Source organism: Mytilus galloprovincialis, chromosome 10, assembly GCF_965363235.1.
Source record: "Mytilus galloprovincialis chromosome 10, xbMytGall1.hap1.1, whole genome shotgun sequence".
NCBI lineage: Eukaryota > Metazoa > Mollusca > Bivalvia > Mytilida > Mytilidae > Mytilus > Mytilus galloprovincialis.
This window is the reverse complement of record NC_134847.1, coordinates 45,080,056-45,091,804: the sequence shown is the minus strand read 5'-3', so window position 1 is coordinate 45,091,804 and position 11,749 is coordinate 45,080,056. Positions and strand designations below refer to the sequence as shown.

Below are 11,749 nucleotides of genomic sequence, written 5' to 3'. Positions count from 1 at the left end.
AAATCGTTTTAAACACTATAAAGGTACAAACGTTTCTAGTACGTATATAGTGGTCGTATAATGTAAATAGTTAGCGGTAAAACGTAAATGACCTAAATGTCGAGTTGTAAAATAGCCATTACCAACGTACCCATATGCATGCATTATAGATTTTCAAGATCATTTGGATCAATCAAGAACAATGAAAATCGTAATGAAACCTCTACAATATATTAAAGTAACTAGAAGTGTACACTGACAAACCCGAGATGATATTTTTTCCACAGGACGAATATAGATAGTACAACGGTTGACCATGTCCAATAGTATTAATTCGCATGTAGTTTAGAATGTTGATGACTTATATAAAAAATAAACATGTTACTGTGCTTTGTATATTACAAATATTTGATCAAAGAAAAATATGGAACGCTTCACGAATTTGCGTGTCATCCTTGCGCAGGGGCCATGCTAATCTTCTCTGTATCGTTCCAATTTTAGTATATGTACTGCCGAAGCGAGTACAACAACAGATTCGACTGACACCTATATATACTCGTAATTTCACAATAGATACAAATTCAGGATTTGAGATATTTGCATACTGCCGTTAAACTTTTGCAAAATTTAAAAGAAAACGCAGTCGGAAAGGAAAAATAAGTAGTTAGGGACAACTAACTTACAAAAGAACGCATTTTGGTATACCGGTTTAATGTGAAATTTTATAACTTTGGATGAAAATCGTTTTAAACACTATAAAGGTACAAACGTTTCTAGTACGTATATAGTGGTCGTATAATGTAAATAGTTAGCGGTAAAACGTAAATGACCTAAATGTCGAGTTGTAAAATAGCCATTACCAACGTACCCATATGCATGCATTATAGATTTTCAAGATCATTTGGATCAATCAAGAACAATGAAAATCGTAATGAAACCTCTACAATATATTAAAGTAACTAGAAGTGTACACTGACAAACCCGAGATGATATTTTTTCCACAGGACGAATATAGATAGTACAACGGTTGACCATGTCCAATAGTATTAATTCGCATGTAGTTTAGAATGTTGATGACTTATATAAAAAATAAACATGTTACTGTGCTTTGTATATTACAAATATTTGATCAAAGAAAAATATGGAACGCTTCACGAATTTGCGTGTCATCCTTGCGCAGGGGCCATGCTAATCTTCTCTGTATCGTTCCAATTTTAGTATATGTACTGCCGAAGCGAGTACAACAACAGATTCGACTGACACCTATATATACTCGTAATTTCACAATAGATACAAATTCAGGATTTGAGATATTTGCATACTGCCGTTAAACTTTTGCAAAATTTAAAAGAAAACGCAGTCGGAAAGGAAAAATAAGTAGTTAGGGACAACTAACTTACAAAAGAACGCATTTTGGTATACCGGTTTAATGTGAAATTTTATAACTTTGGATGAAAATCGTTTTAAACACTATAAAGGTACAAACGTTTCTAGTACGTATATAGTGGTCGTATAATGTAAATAGTTAGCGGTAAAACGTAAATGACCTAAATGTCGAGTTGTAAAATAGCCATTACCAACGTACCCATATGCATGCATTATAGATTTTCAAGATCATTTGGATCAATCAAGAACAATGAAAATCGTAATGAAACCTCTACAATATATTAAAGTAACTAGAAGTGTACACTGACAAACCCGAGATGATATTTTTTCCACAGGACGAATATAGATAGTACAACGGTTGACCATGTCCAATAGTATTAATTCGCATGTAGTTTAGAATGTTGATGACTTATATAAAAAATAAACATGTTACTGTGCTTTGTATATTACAAATATTTGATCAAAGAAAAATATGGAACGCTTCACGAATTTGCGTGTCATCCTTGCGCAGGGGCCATGCTAATCTTCTCTGTATCGTTCCAATTTTAGTATATGTACTGCCGAAGCGAGTACAACAACAGATTCGACTGACACCTATATATACTCGTAATTTCACAATAGATACAAATTCAGGATTTGAGATATTTGCATACTGCCGTTAAACTTTTGCAAAATTTAAAAGAAAACGCAGTCGGAAAGGAAAAATAAGTAGTTAGGGACAACTAACTTACAAAAGAACGCATTTTGGTATACCGGTTTAATGTGAAATTTTATAACTTTGGATGAAAATCGTTTTAAACACTATAAAGGTACAAACGTTTCTAGTACGTATATAGTGGTCGTATAATGTAAATAGTTAGCGGTAAAACGTAAATGACCTAAATGTCGAGTTGTAAAATAGCCATTACCAACGTACCCATATGCATGCATTATAGATTTTCAAGATCATTTGGATCAATCAAGAACAATGAAAATCGTAATGAAACCTCTACAATATATTAAAGTAACTAGAAGTGTACACTGACAAACCCGAGATGATATTTTTTCCACAGGACGAATATAGATAGTACAACGGTTGACCATGTCCAATAGTATTAATTCGCATGTAGTTTAGAATGTTGATGACTTATATAAAAAATAAACATGTTACTGTGCTTTGTATATTACAAATATTTGATCAAAGAAAAATATGGAACGCTTCACGAATTTGCGTGTCATCCTTGCGCAGGGGCCATGCTAATCTTCTCTGTATCGTTCCAATTTTAGTATATGTACTGCCGAAGCGAGTACAACAACAGATTCGACTGACACCTATATATACTCGTAATTTCACAATAGATACAAATTCAGGATTTGAGATATTTGCATACTGCCGTTAAACTTTTGCAAAATTTAAAAGAAAACGCAGTCGGAAAGGAAAAATAAGTAGTTAGGGACAACTAACTTACAAAAGAACGCATTTTGGTATACCGGTTTAATGTGAAATTTTATAACTTTGGATGAAAATCGTTTTAAACACTATAAAGGTACAAACGTTTCTAGTACGTATATAGTGGTCGTATAATGTAAATAGTTAGCGGTAAAACGTAAATGACCTAAATGTCGAGTTGTAAAATAGCCATTACCAACGTACCCATATGCATGCATTATAGATTTTCAAGATCATTTGGATCAATCAAGAACAATGAAAATCGTAATGAAACCTCTACAATATATTAAAGTAACTAGAAGTGTACACTGACAAACCCGAGATGATATTTTTTCCACAGGACGAATATAGATAGTACAACGGTTGACCATGTCCAATAGTATTAATTCGCATGTAGTTTAGAATGTTGATGACTTATATAAAAAATAAACATGTTACTGTGCTTTGTATATTACAAATATTTGATCAAAGAAAAATATGGAACGCTTCACGAATTTGCGTGTCATCCTTGCGCAGGGGCCATGCTAATCTTCTCTGTATCGTTCCAATTTTAGTATATGTACTGCCGAAGCGAGTACAACAACAGATTCGACTGACACCTATATATACTCGTAATTTCACAATAGATACAAATTCAGGATTTGAGATATTTGCATACTGCCGTTAAACTTTTGCAAAATTTAAAAGAAAACGCAGTCGGAAAGGAAAAATAAGTAGTTAGGGACAACTAACTTACAAAAGAACGCATTTTGGTATACCGGTTTAATGTGAAATTTTATAACTTTGGATGAAAATCGTTTTAAACACTATAAAGGTACAAACGTTTCTAGTACGTATATAGTGGTCGTATAATGTAAATAGTTAGCGGTAAAACGTAAATGACCTAAATGTCGAGTTGTAAAATAGCCATTACCAACGTACCCATATGCATGCATTATAGATTTTCAAGATCATTTGGATCAATCAAGAACAATGAAAATCGTAATGAAACCTCTACAATATATTAAAGTAACTAGAAGTGTACACTGACAAACCCGAGATGATATTTTTTCCACAGGACGAATATAGATAGTACAACGGTTGACCATGTCCAATAGTATTAATTCGCATGTAGTTTAGAATGTTGATGACTTATATAAAAAATAAACATGTTACTGTGCTTTGTATATTACAAATATTTGATCAAAGAAAAATATGGAACGCTTCACGAATTTGCGTGTCATCCTTGCGCAGGGGCCATGCTAATCTTCTCTGTATCGTTCCAATTTTAGTATATGTACTGCCGAAGCGAGTACAACAACAGATTCGACTGACACCTATATATACTCGTAATTTCACAATAGATACAAATTCAGGATTTGAGATATTTGCATACTGCCGTTAAACTTTTGCAAAATTTAAAAGAAAACGCAGTCGGAAAGGAAAAATAAGTAGTTAGGGACAACTAACTTACAAAAGAACGCATTTTGGTATACCGGTTTAATGTGAAATTTTATAACTTTGGATGAAAATCGTTTTAAACACTATAAAGGTACAAACGTTTCTAGTACGTATATAGTGGTCGTATAATGTAAATAGTTAGCGGTAAAACGTAAATGACCTAAATGTCGAGTTGTAAAATAGCCATTACCAACGTACCCATATGCATGCATTATAGATTTTCAAGATCATTTGGATCAATCAAGAACAATGAAAATCGTAATGAAACCTCTACAATATATTAAAGTAACTAGAAGTGTACACTGACAAACCCGAGATGATATTTTTTCCACAGGACGAATATAGATAGTACAACGGTTGACCATGTCCAATAGTATTAATTCGCATGTAGTTTAGAATGTTGATGACTTATATAAAAAATAAACATGTTACTGTGCTTTGTATATTACAAATATTTGATCAAAGAAAAATATGGAACGCTTCACGAATTTGCGTGTCATCCTTGCGCAGGGGCCATGCTAATCTTCTCTGTATCGTTCCAATTTTAGTATATGTACTGCCGAAGCGAGTACAACAACAGATTCGACTGACACCTATATATACTCGTAATTTCACAATAGATACAAATTCAGGATTTGAGATATTTGCATACTGCCGTTAAACTTTTGCAAAATTTAAAAGAAAACGCAGTCGGAAAGGAAAAATAAGTAGTTAGGGACAACTAACTTACAAAAGAACGCATTTTGGTATACCGGTTTAATGTGAAATTTTATAACTTTGGATGAAAATCGTTTTAAACACTATAAAGGTACAAACGTTTCTAGTACGTATATAGTGGTCGTATAATGTAAATAGTTAGCGGTAAAACGTAAATGACCTAAATGTCGAGTTGTAAAATAGCCATTACCAACGTACCCATATGCATGCATTATAGATTTTCAAGATCATTTGGATCAATCAAGAACAATGAAAATCGTAATGAAACCTCTACAATATATTAAAGTAACTAGAAGTGTACACTGACAAACCCGAGATGATATTTTTTCCACAGGACGAATATAGATAGTACAACGGTTGACCATGTCCAATAGTATTAATTCGCATGTAGTTTAGAATGTTGATGACTTATATAAAAAATAAACATGTTACTGTGCTTTGTATATTACAAATATTTGATCAAAGAAAAATATGGAACGCTTCACGAATTTGCGTGTCATCCTTGCGCAGGGGCCATGCTAATCTTCTCTGTATCGTTCCAATTTTAGTATATGTACTGCCGAAGCGAGTACAACAACAGATTCGACTGACACCTATATATACTCGTAATTTCACAATAGATACAAATTCAGGATTTGAGATATTTGCATACTGCCGTTAAACTTTTGCAAAATTTAAAAGAAAACGCAGTCGGAAAGGAAAAATAAGTAGTTAGGGACAACTAACTTACAAAAGAACGCATTTTGGTATACCGGTTTAATGTGAAATTTTATAACTTTGGATGAAAATCGTTTTAAACACTATAAAGGTACAAACGTTTCTAGTACGTATATAGTGGTCGTATAATGTAAATAGTTAGCGGTAAAACGTAAATGACCTAAATGTCGAGTTGTAAAATAGCCATTACCAACGTACCCATATGCATGCATTATAGATTTTCAAGATCATTTGGATCAATCAAGAACAATGAAAATCGTAATGAAACCTCTACAATATATTAAAGTAACTAGAAGTGTACACTGACAAACCCGAGATGATATTTTTTCCACAGGACGAATATAGATAGTACAACGGTTGACCATGTCCAATAGTATTAATTCGCATGTAGTTTAGAATGTTGATGACTTATATAAAAAATAAACATGTTACTGTGCTTTGTATATTACAAATATTTGATCAAAGAAAAATATGGAACGCTTCACGAATTTGCGTGTCATCCTTGCGCAGGGGCCATGCTAATCTTCTCTGTATCGTTCCAATTTTAGTATATGTACTGCCGAAGCGAGTACAACAACAGATTCGACTGACACCTATATATACTCGTAATTTCACAATAGATACAAATTCAGGATTTGAGATATTTGCATACTGCCGTTAAACTTTTGCAAAATTTAAAAGAAAACGCAGTCGGAAAGGAAAAATAAGTAGTTAGGGACAACTAACTTACAAAAGAACGCATTTTGGTATACCGGTTTAATGTGAAATTTTATAACTTTGGATGAAAATCGTTTTAAACACTATAAAGGTACAAACGTTTCTAGTACGTATATAGTGGTCGTATAATGTAAATAGTTAGCGGTAAAACGTAAATGACCTAAATGTCGAGTTGTAAAATAGCCATTACCAACGTACCCATATGCATGCATTATAGATTTTCAAGATCATTTGGATCAATCAAGAACAATGAAAATCGTAATGAAACCTCTACAATATATTAAAGTAACTAGAAGTGTACACTGACAAACCCGAGATGATATTTTTTCCACAGGACGAATATAGATAGTACAACGGTTGACCATGTCCAATAGTATTAATTCGCATGTAGTTTAGAATGTTGATGACTTATATAAAAAATAAACATGTTACTGTGCTTTGTATATTACAAATATTTGATCAAAGAAAAATATGGAACGCTTCACGAATTTGCGTGTCATCCTTGCGCAGGGGCCATGCTAATCTTCTCTGTATCGTTCCAATTTTAGTATATGTACTGCCGAAGCGAGTACAACAACAGATTCGACTGACACCTATATATACTCGTAATTTCACAATAGATACAAATTCAGGATTTGAGATATTTGCATACTGCCGTTAAACTTTTGCAAAATTTAAAAGAAAACGCAGTCGGAAAGGAAAAATAAGTAGTTAGGGACAACTAACTTACAAAAGAACGCATTTTGGTATACCGGTTTAATGTGAAATTTTATAACTTTGGATGAAAATCGTTTTAAACACTATAAAGGTACAAACGTTTCTAGTACGTATATAGTGGTCGTATAATGTAAATAGTTAGCGGTAAAACGTAAATGACCTAAATGTCGAGTTGTAAAATAGCCATTACCAACGTACCCATATGCATGCATTATAGATTTTCAAGATCATTTGGATCAATCAAGAACAATGAAAATCGTAATGAAACCTCTACAATATATTAAAGTAACTAGAAGTGTACACTGACAAACCCGAGATGATATTTTTTCCACAGGACGAATATAGATAGTACAACGGTTGACCATGTCCAATAGTATTAATTCGCATGTAGTTTAGAATGTTGATGACTTATATAAAAAATAAACATGTTACTGTGCTTTGTATATTACAAATATTTGATCAAAGAAAAATATGGAACGCTTCACGAATTTGCGTGTCATCCTTGCGCAGGGGCCATGCTAATCTTCTCTGTATCGTTCCAATTTTAGTATATGTACTGCCGAAGCGAGTACAACAACAGATTCGACTGACACCTATATATACTCGTAATTTCACAATAGATACAAATTCAGGATTTGAGATATTTGCATACTGCCGTTAAACTTTTGCAAAATTTAAAAGAAAACGCAGTCGGAAAGGAAAAATAAGTAGTTAGGGACAACTAACTTACAAAAGAACGCATTTTGGTATACCGGTTTAATGTGAAATTTTATAACTTTGGATGAAAATCGTTTTAAACACTATAAAGGTACAAACGTTTCTAGTACGTATATAGTGGTCGTATAATGTAAATAGTTAGCGGTAAAACGTAAATGACCTAAATGTCGAGTTGTAAAATAGCCATTACCAACGTACCCATATGCATGCATTATAGATTTTCAAGATCATTTGGATCAATCAAGAACAATGAAAATCGTAATGAAACCTCTACAATATATTAAAGTAACTAGAAGTGTACACTGACAAACCCGAGATGATATTTTTTCCACAGGACGAATATAGATAGTACAACGGTTGACCATGTCCAATAGTATTAATTCGCATGTAGTTTAGAATGTTGATGACTTATATAAAAAATAAACATGTTACTGTGCTTTGTATATTACAAATATTTGATCAAAGAAAAATATGGAACGCTTCACGAATTTGCGTGTCATCCTTGCGCAGGGGCCATGCTAATCTTCTCTGTATCGTTCCAATTTTAGTATATGTACTGCCGAAGCGAGTACAACAACAGATTCGACTGACACCTATATATACTCGTAATTTCACAATAGATACAAATTCAGGATTTGAGATATTTGCATACTGCCGTTAAACTTTTGCAAAATTTAAAAGAAAACGCAGTCGGAAAGGAAAAATAAGTAGTTAGGGACAACTAACTTACAAAAGAACGCATTTTGGTATACCGGTTTAATGTGAAATTTTATAACTTTGGATGAAAATCGTTTTAAACACTATAAAGGTACAAACGTTTCTAGTACGTATATAGTGGTCGTATAATGTAAATAGTTAGCGGTAAAACGTAAATGACCTAAATGTCGAGTTGTAAAATAGCCATTACCAACGTACCCATATGCATGCATTATAGATTTTCAAGATCATTTGGATCAATCAAGAACAATGAAAATCGTAATGAAACCTCTACAATATATTAAAGTAACTAGAAGTGTACACTGACAAACCCGAGATGATATTTTTTCCACAGGACGAATATAGATAGTACAACGGTTGACCATGTCCAATAGTATTAATTCGCATGTAGTTTAGAATGTTGATGACTTATATAAAAAATAAACATGTTACTGTGCTTTGTATATTACAAATATTTGATCAAAGAAAAATATGGAACGCTTCACGAATTTGCGTGTCATCCTTGCGCAGGGGCCATGCTAATCTTCTCTGTATCGTTCCAATTTTAGTATATGTACTGCCGAAGCGAGTACAACAACAGATTCGACTGACACCTATATATACTCGTAATTTCACAATAGATACAAATTCAGGATTTGAGATATTTGCATACTGCCGTTAAACTTTTGCAAAATTTAAAAGAAAACGCAGTCGGAAAGGAAAAATAAGTAGTTAGGGACAACTAACTTACAAAAGAACGCATTTTGGTATACCGGTTTAATGTGAAATTTTATAACTTTGGATGAAAATCGTTTTAAACACTATAAAGGTACAAACGTTTCTAGTACGTATATAGTGGTCGTATAATGTAAATAGTTAGCGGTAAAACGTAAATGACCTAAATGTCGAGTTGTAAAATAGCCATTACCAACGTACCCATATGCATGCATTATAGATTTTCAAGATCATTTGGATCAATCAAGAACAATGAAAATCGTAATGAAACCTCTACAATATATTAAAGTAACTAGAAGTGTACACTGACAAACCCGAGATGATATTTTTTCCACAGGACGAATATAGATAGTACAACGGTTGACCATGTCCAATAGTATTAATTCGCATGTAGTTTAGAATGTTGATGACTTATATAAAAAATAAACATGTTACTGTGCTTTGTATATTACAAATATTTGATCAAAGAAAAATATGGAACGCTTCACGAATTTGCGTGTCATCCTTGCGCAGGGGCCATGCTAATCTTCTCTGTATCGTTCCAATTTTAGTATATGTACTGCCGAAGCGAGTACAACAACAGATTCGACTGACACCTATATATACTCGTAATTTCACAATAGATACAAATTCAGGATTTGAGATATTTGCATACTGCCGTTAAACTTTTGCAAAATTTAAAAGAAAACGCAGTCGGAAAGGAAAAATAAGTAGTTAGGGACAACTAACTTACAAAAGAACGCATTTTGGTATACCGGTTTAATGTGAAATTTTATAACTTTGGATGAAAATCGTTTTAAACACTATAAAGGTACAAACGTTTCTAGTACGTATATAGTGGTCGTATAATGTAAATAGTTAGCGGTAAAACGTAAATGACCTAAATGTCGAGTTGTAAAATAGCCATTACCAACGTACCCATATGCATGCATTATAGATTTTCAAGATCATTTGGATCAATCAAGAACAATGAAAATCGTAATGAAACCTCTACAATATATTAAAGTAACTAGAAGTGTACACTGACAAATCTTCAGTCACGAATTTTGATAACTTGACTATCATTGACCTTAATGCAAATCTATGTCTTGCAATGAATTTGTATTAGGTTTACCTTAGAAATCAGAAGCTTTCATATATCTCTCATTAAAATGCAGATGTAGTCCCATCTTTTGCATAAATAAAAACATAGGTCATGTGGCATTTTTGTGCATTCACATGGCCTTGTTTACAAACACTGTAGATTCGCACTGAATTCATATACTACCCCCATTAATGTTCAAACCTGTAGTAAAAGAAATACTTGTATTCAACATTCATTTTGTAATTTATTTTAACTCTTGTTTTTATTCTTCTATTAAAAAATGTTGATGACAAATATTATCTATCAATCAGAAGAACACAGGACTTCAGTGTTATACAGAAAGCTCTCCCCTAAATGGGCGGTCCCTAATGACGTATATCTATTTACTAAAATGTACCTCTTTACCTAAGCAGGGTACACAAAAGGGCACCCTATTACCAGAAATATGAATAATTTTCATTTCACCTATACTGATAAAGAATATATGAAAATTCCGGAGGCCGTACAAAAGTCCAATCGAAGTATACGCTCATATATAGTTGAACTGGTAAATAAAATGACGCATAATGCTTCTTTTATATTTAATACTCAATCGAACAAAAATAAAACTCATGATTCCATACAAACTGTTTGGAATCGATAGCAACACAAAAATATCTTTGTGGTTATTATTCTATTTTAGAAATTGAAGTCAAATTGGACAATGACCATCTTTGAAGGAAGCTTGTTTAAGGGCATCCATGCCCGCCGTCGTTTTACATCATATTTTTTAAAATTTGGAAATCATTTCTCAAGAAAATATTTCAATGGATTTCAAAATGTATATTGTAAATACAAAGGCCATCTTAAAGCCGGAAACATATGACACTACCTTATTTCCTTTACTTGAATGAAATTTAAAAAAATATAATCAGTATGTAAGCCAAAATCGCATTAAAAAGTCGCATTTTTATGTAGTGAATCGAAGCCTTTTGAATTAGTTGTATTGCAATCTGTTGGACAGTGATTCAAATAACAGTTTTTGAATTCACATACATTGACCAAATTGAAATAAAAATGTTCGAGTAAAACTATGTTCATTTTATAATAAGATCTGATAAAATTTCACCGTGCTTGAAGATTATTACAGTCCAGTCTGTCATTCTTCTAGTTTCTTTACGACAGTACTAGTCTAGTCACTAGTGTGCCTTTTATCTTCTCGTGTTTGCTTTCTCCATGTATAAAGCTACTGTTGACCACTGTTTATCATTTGCCAGTGGACTAATTAACAAATATTTGAAGGTATCAGTATGGAGTATAAAAAAATTATATTAAAAGCTCCTCTAGAAAGAGATAAACTAGTGTAAGAGGCTCACCTACATTATCAACAACCGAATTTTCAAAGGCTGACTCTTGAGGGGCACATGAGATCACCC

The 11,749-nt window shown here is 32.8% G+C and overlaps 14 non-coding genes across 14 annotated transcripts; all 14 read right to left on the bottom strand.

Annotated features, from left to right (window-relative positions):
* Positions 1 to 397: 397 nt before the first annotated feature.
* LOC143050071 (U6 spliceosomal RNA) lies at positions 398 to 504 on the bottom strand. Its single transcript, XR_012970457.1, has one exon. It is a non-coding gene; the product is annotated as a U6 spliceosomal RNA (small nuclear RNA).
* Positions 505 to 1,114: 610 nt separating this feature from the next.
* On the bottom strand, positions 1,115 to 1,221 carry LOC143050070 (U6 spliceosomal RNA). The gene has a single exon (XR_012970456.1). It is a non-coding gene; the product is annotated as a U6 spliceosomal RNA (small nuclear RNA).
* Positions 1,222 to 1,831: 610 nt separating this feature from the next.
* Positions 1,832 to 1,938, bottom strand: LOC143050069 (U6 spliceosomal RNA). Its single transcript, XR_012970455.1, has one exon. It is a non-coding gene; the product is annotated as a U6 spliceosomal RNA (small nuclear RNA).
* A 610-nt stretch (positions 1,939 to 2,548) lies between these two features.
* Positions 2,549 to 2,655, bottom strand: LOC143050067 (U6 spliceosomal RNA). The gene has a single exon (XR_012970453.1). It is a non-coding gene; the product is annotated as a U6 spliceosomal RNA (small nuclear RNA).
* A 610-nt stretch (positions 2,656 to 3,265) lies between these two features.
* Positions 3,266 to 3,372, bottom strand: LOC143050066 (U6 spliceosomal RNA). Its single transcript, XR_012970452.1, has one exon. It is a non-coding gene; the product is annotated as a U6 spliceosomal RNA (small nuclear RNA).
* Positions 3,373 to 3,982: 610 nt separating this feature from the next.
* LOC143050065 (U6 spliceosomal RNA) lies at positions 3,983 to 4,089 on the bottom strand. The gene has a single exon (XR_012970451.1). It is a non-coding gene; the product is annotated as a U6 spliceosomal RNA (small nuclear RNA).
* A 610-nt stretch (positions 4,090 to 4,699) lies between these two features.
* Positions 4,700 to 4,806, bottom strand: LOC143050064 (U6 spliceosomal RNA). Its single transcript, XR_012970450.1, has one exon. It is a non-coding gene; the product is annotated as a U6 spliceosomal RNA (small nuclear RNA).
* Positions 4,807 to 5,416: 610 nt separating this feature from the next.
* Positions 5,417 to 5,523, bottom strand: LOC143050063 (U6 spliceosomal RNA). The gene has a single exon (XR_012970449.1). It is a non-coding gene; the product is annotated as a U6 spliceosomal RNA (small nuclear RNA).
* Positions 5,524 to 6,133: 610 nt separating this feature from the next.
* Positions 6,134 to 6,240, bottom strand: LOC143050057 (U6 spliceosomal RNA). The gene has a single exon (XR_012970443.1). It is a non-coding gene; the product is annotated as a U6 spliceosomal RNA (small nuclear RNA).
* A 610-nt stretch (positions 6,241 to 6,850) lies between these two features.
* Positions 6,851 to 6,957, bottom strand: LOC143050045 (U6 spliceosomal RNA). The gene has a single exon (XR_012970432.1). It is a non-coding gene; the product is annotated as a U6 spliceosomal RNA (small nuclear RNA).
* A 610-nt stretch (positions 6,958 to 7,567) lies between these two features.
* LOC143050033 (U6 spliceosomal RNA) lies at positions 7,568 to 7,674 on the bottom strand. The gene has a single exon (XR_012970420.1). It is a non-coding gene; the product is annotated as a U6 spliceosomal RNA (small nuclear RNA).
* Positions 7,675 to 8,284: 610 nt separating this feature from the next.
* On the bottom strand, positions 8,285 to 8,391 carry LOC143050022 (U6 spliceosomal RNA). The gene has a single exon (XR_012970409.1). It is a non-coding gene; the product is annotated as a U6 spliceosomal RNA (small nuclear RNA).
* A 610-nt stretch (positions 8,392 to 9,001) lies between these two features.
* On the bottom strand, positions 9,002 to 9,108 carry LOC143050010 (U6 spliceosomal RNA). The gene has a single exon (XR_012970397.1). It is a non-coding gene; the product is annotated as a U6 spliceosomal RNA (small nuclear RNA).
* A 610-nt stretch (positions 9,109 to 9,718) lies between these two features.
* Positions 9,719 to 9,825, bottom strand: LOC143050104 (U6 spliceosomal RNA). The gene has a single exon (XR_012970486.1). It is a non-coding gene; the product is annotated as a U6 spliceosomal RNA (small nuclear RNA).
* Positions 9,826 to 11,749: the final 1,924 nt, after the last annotated feature.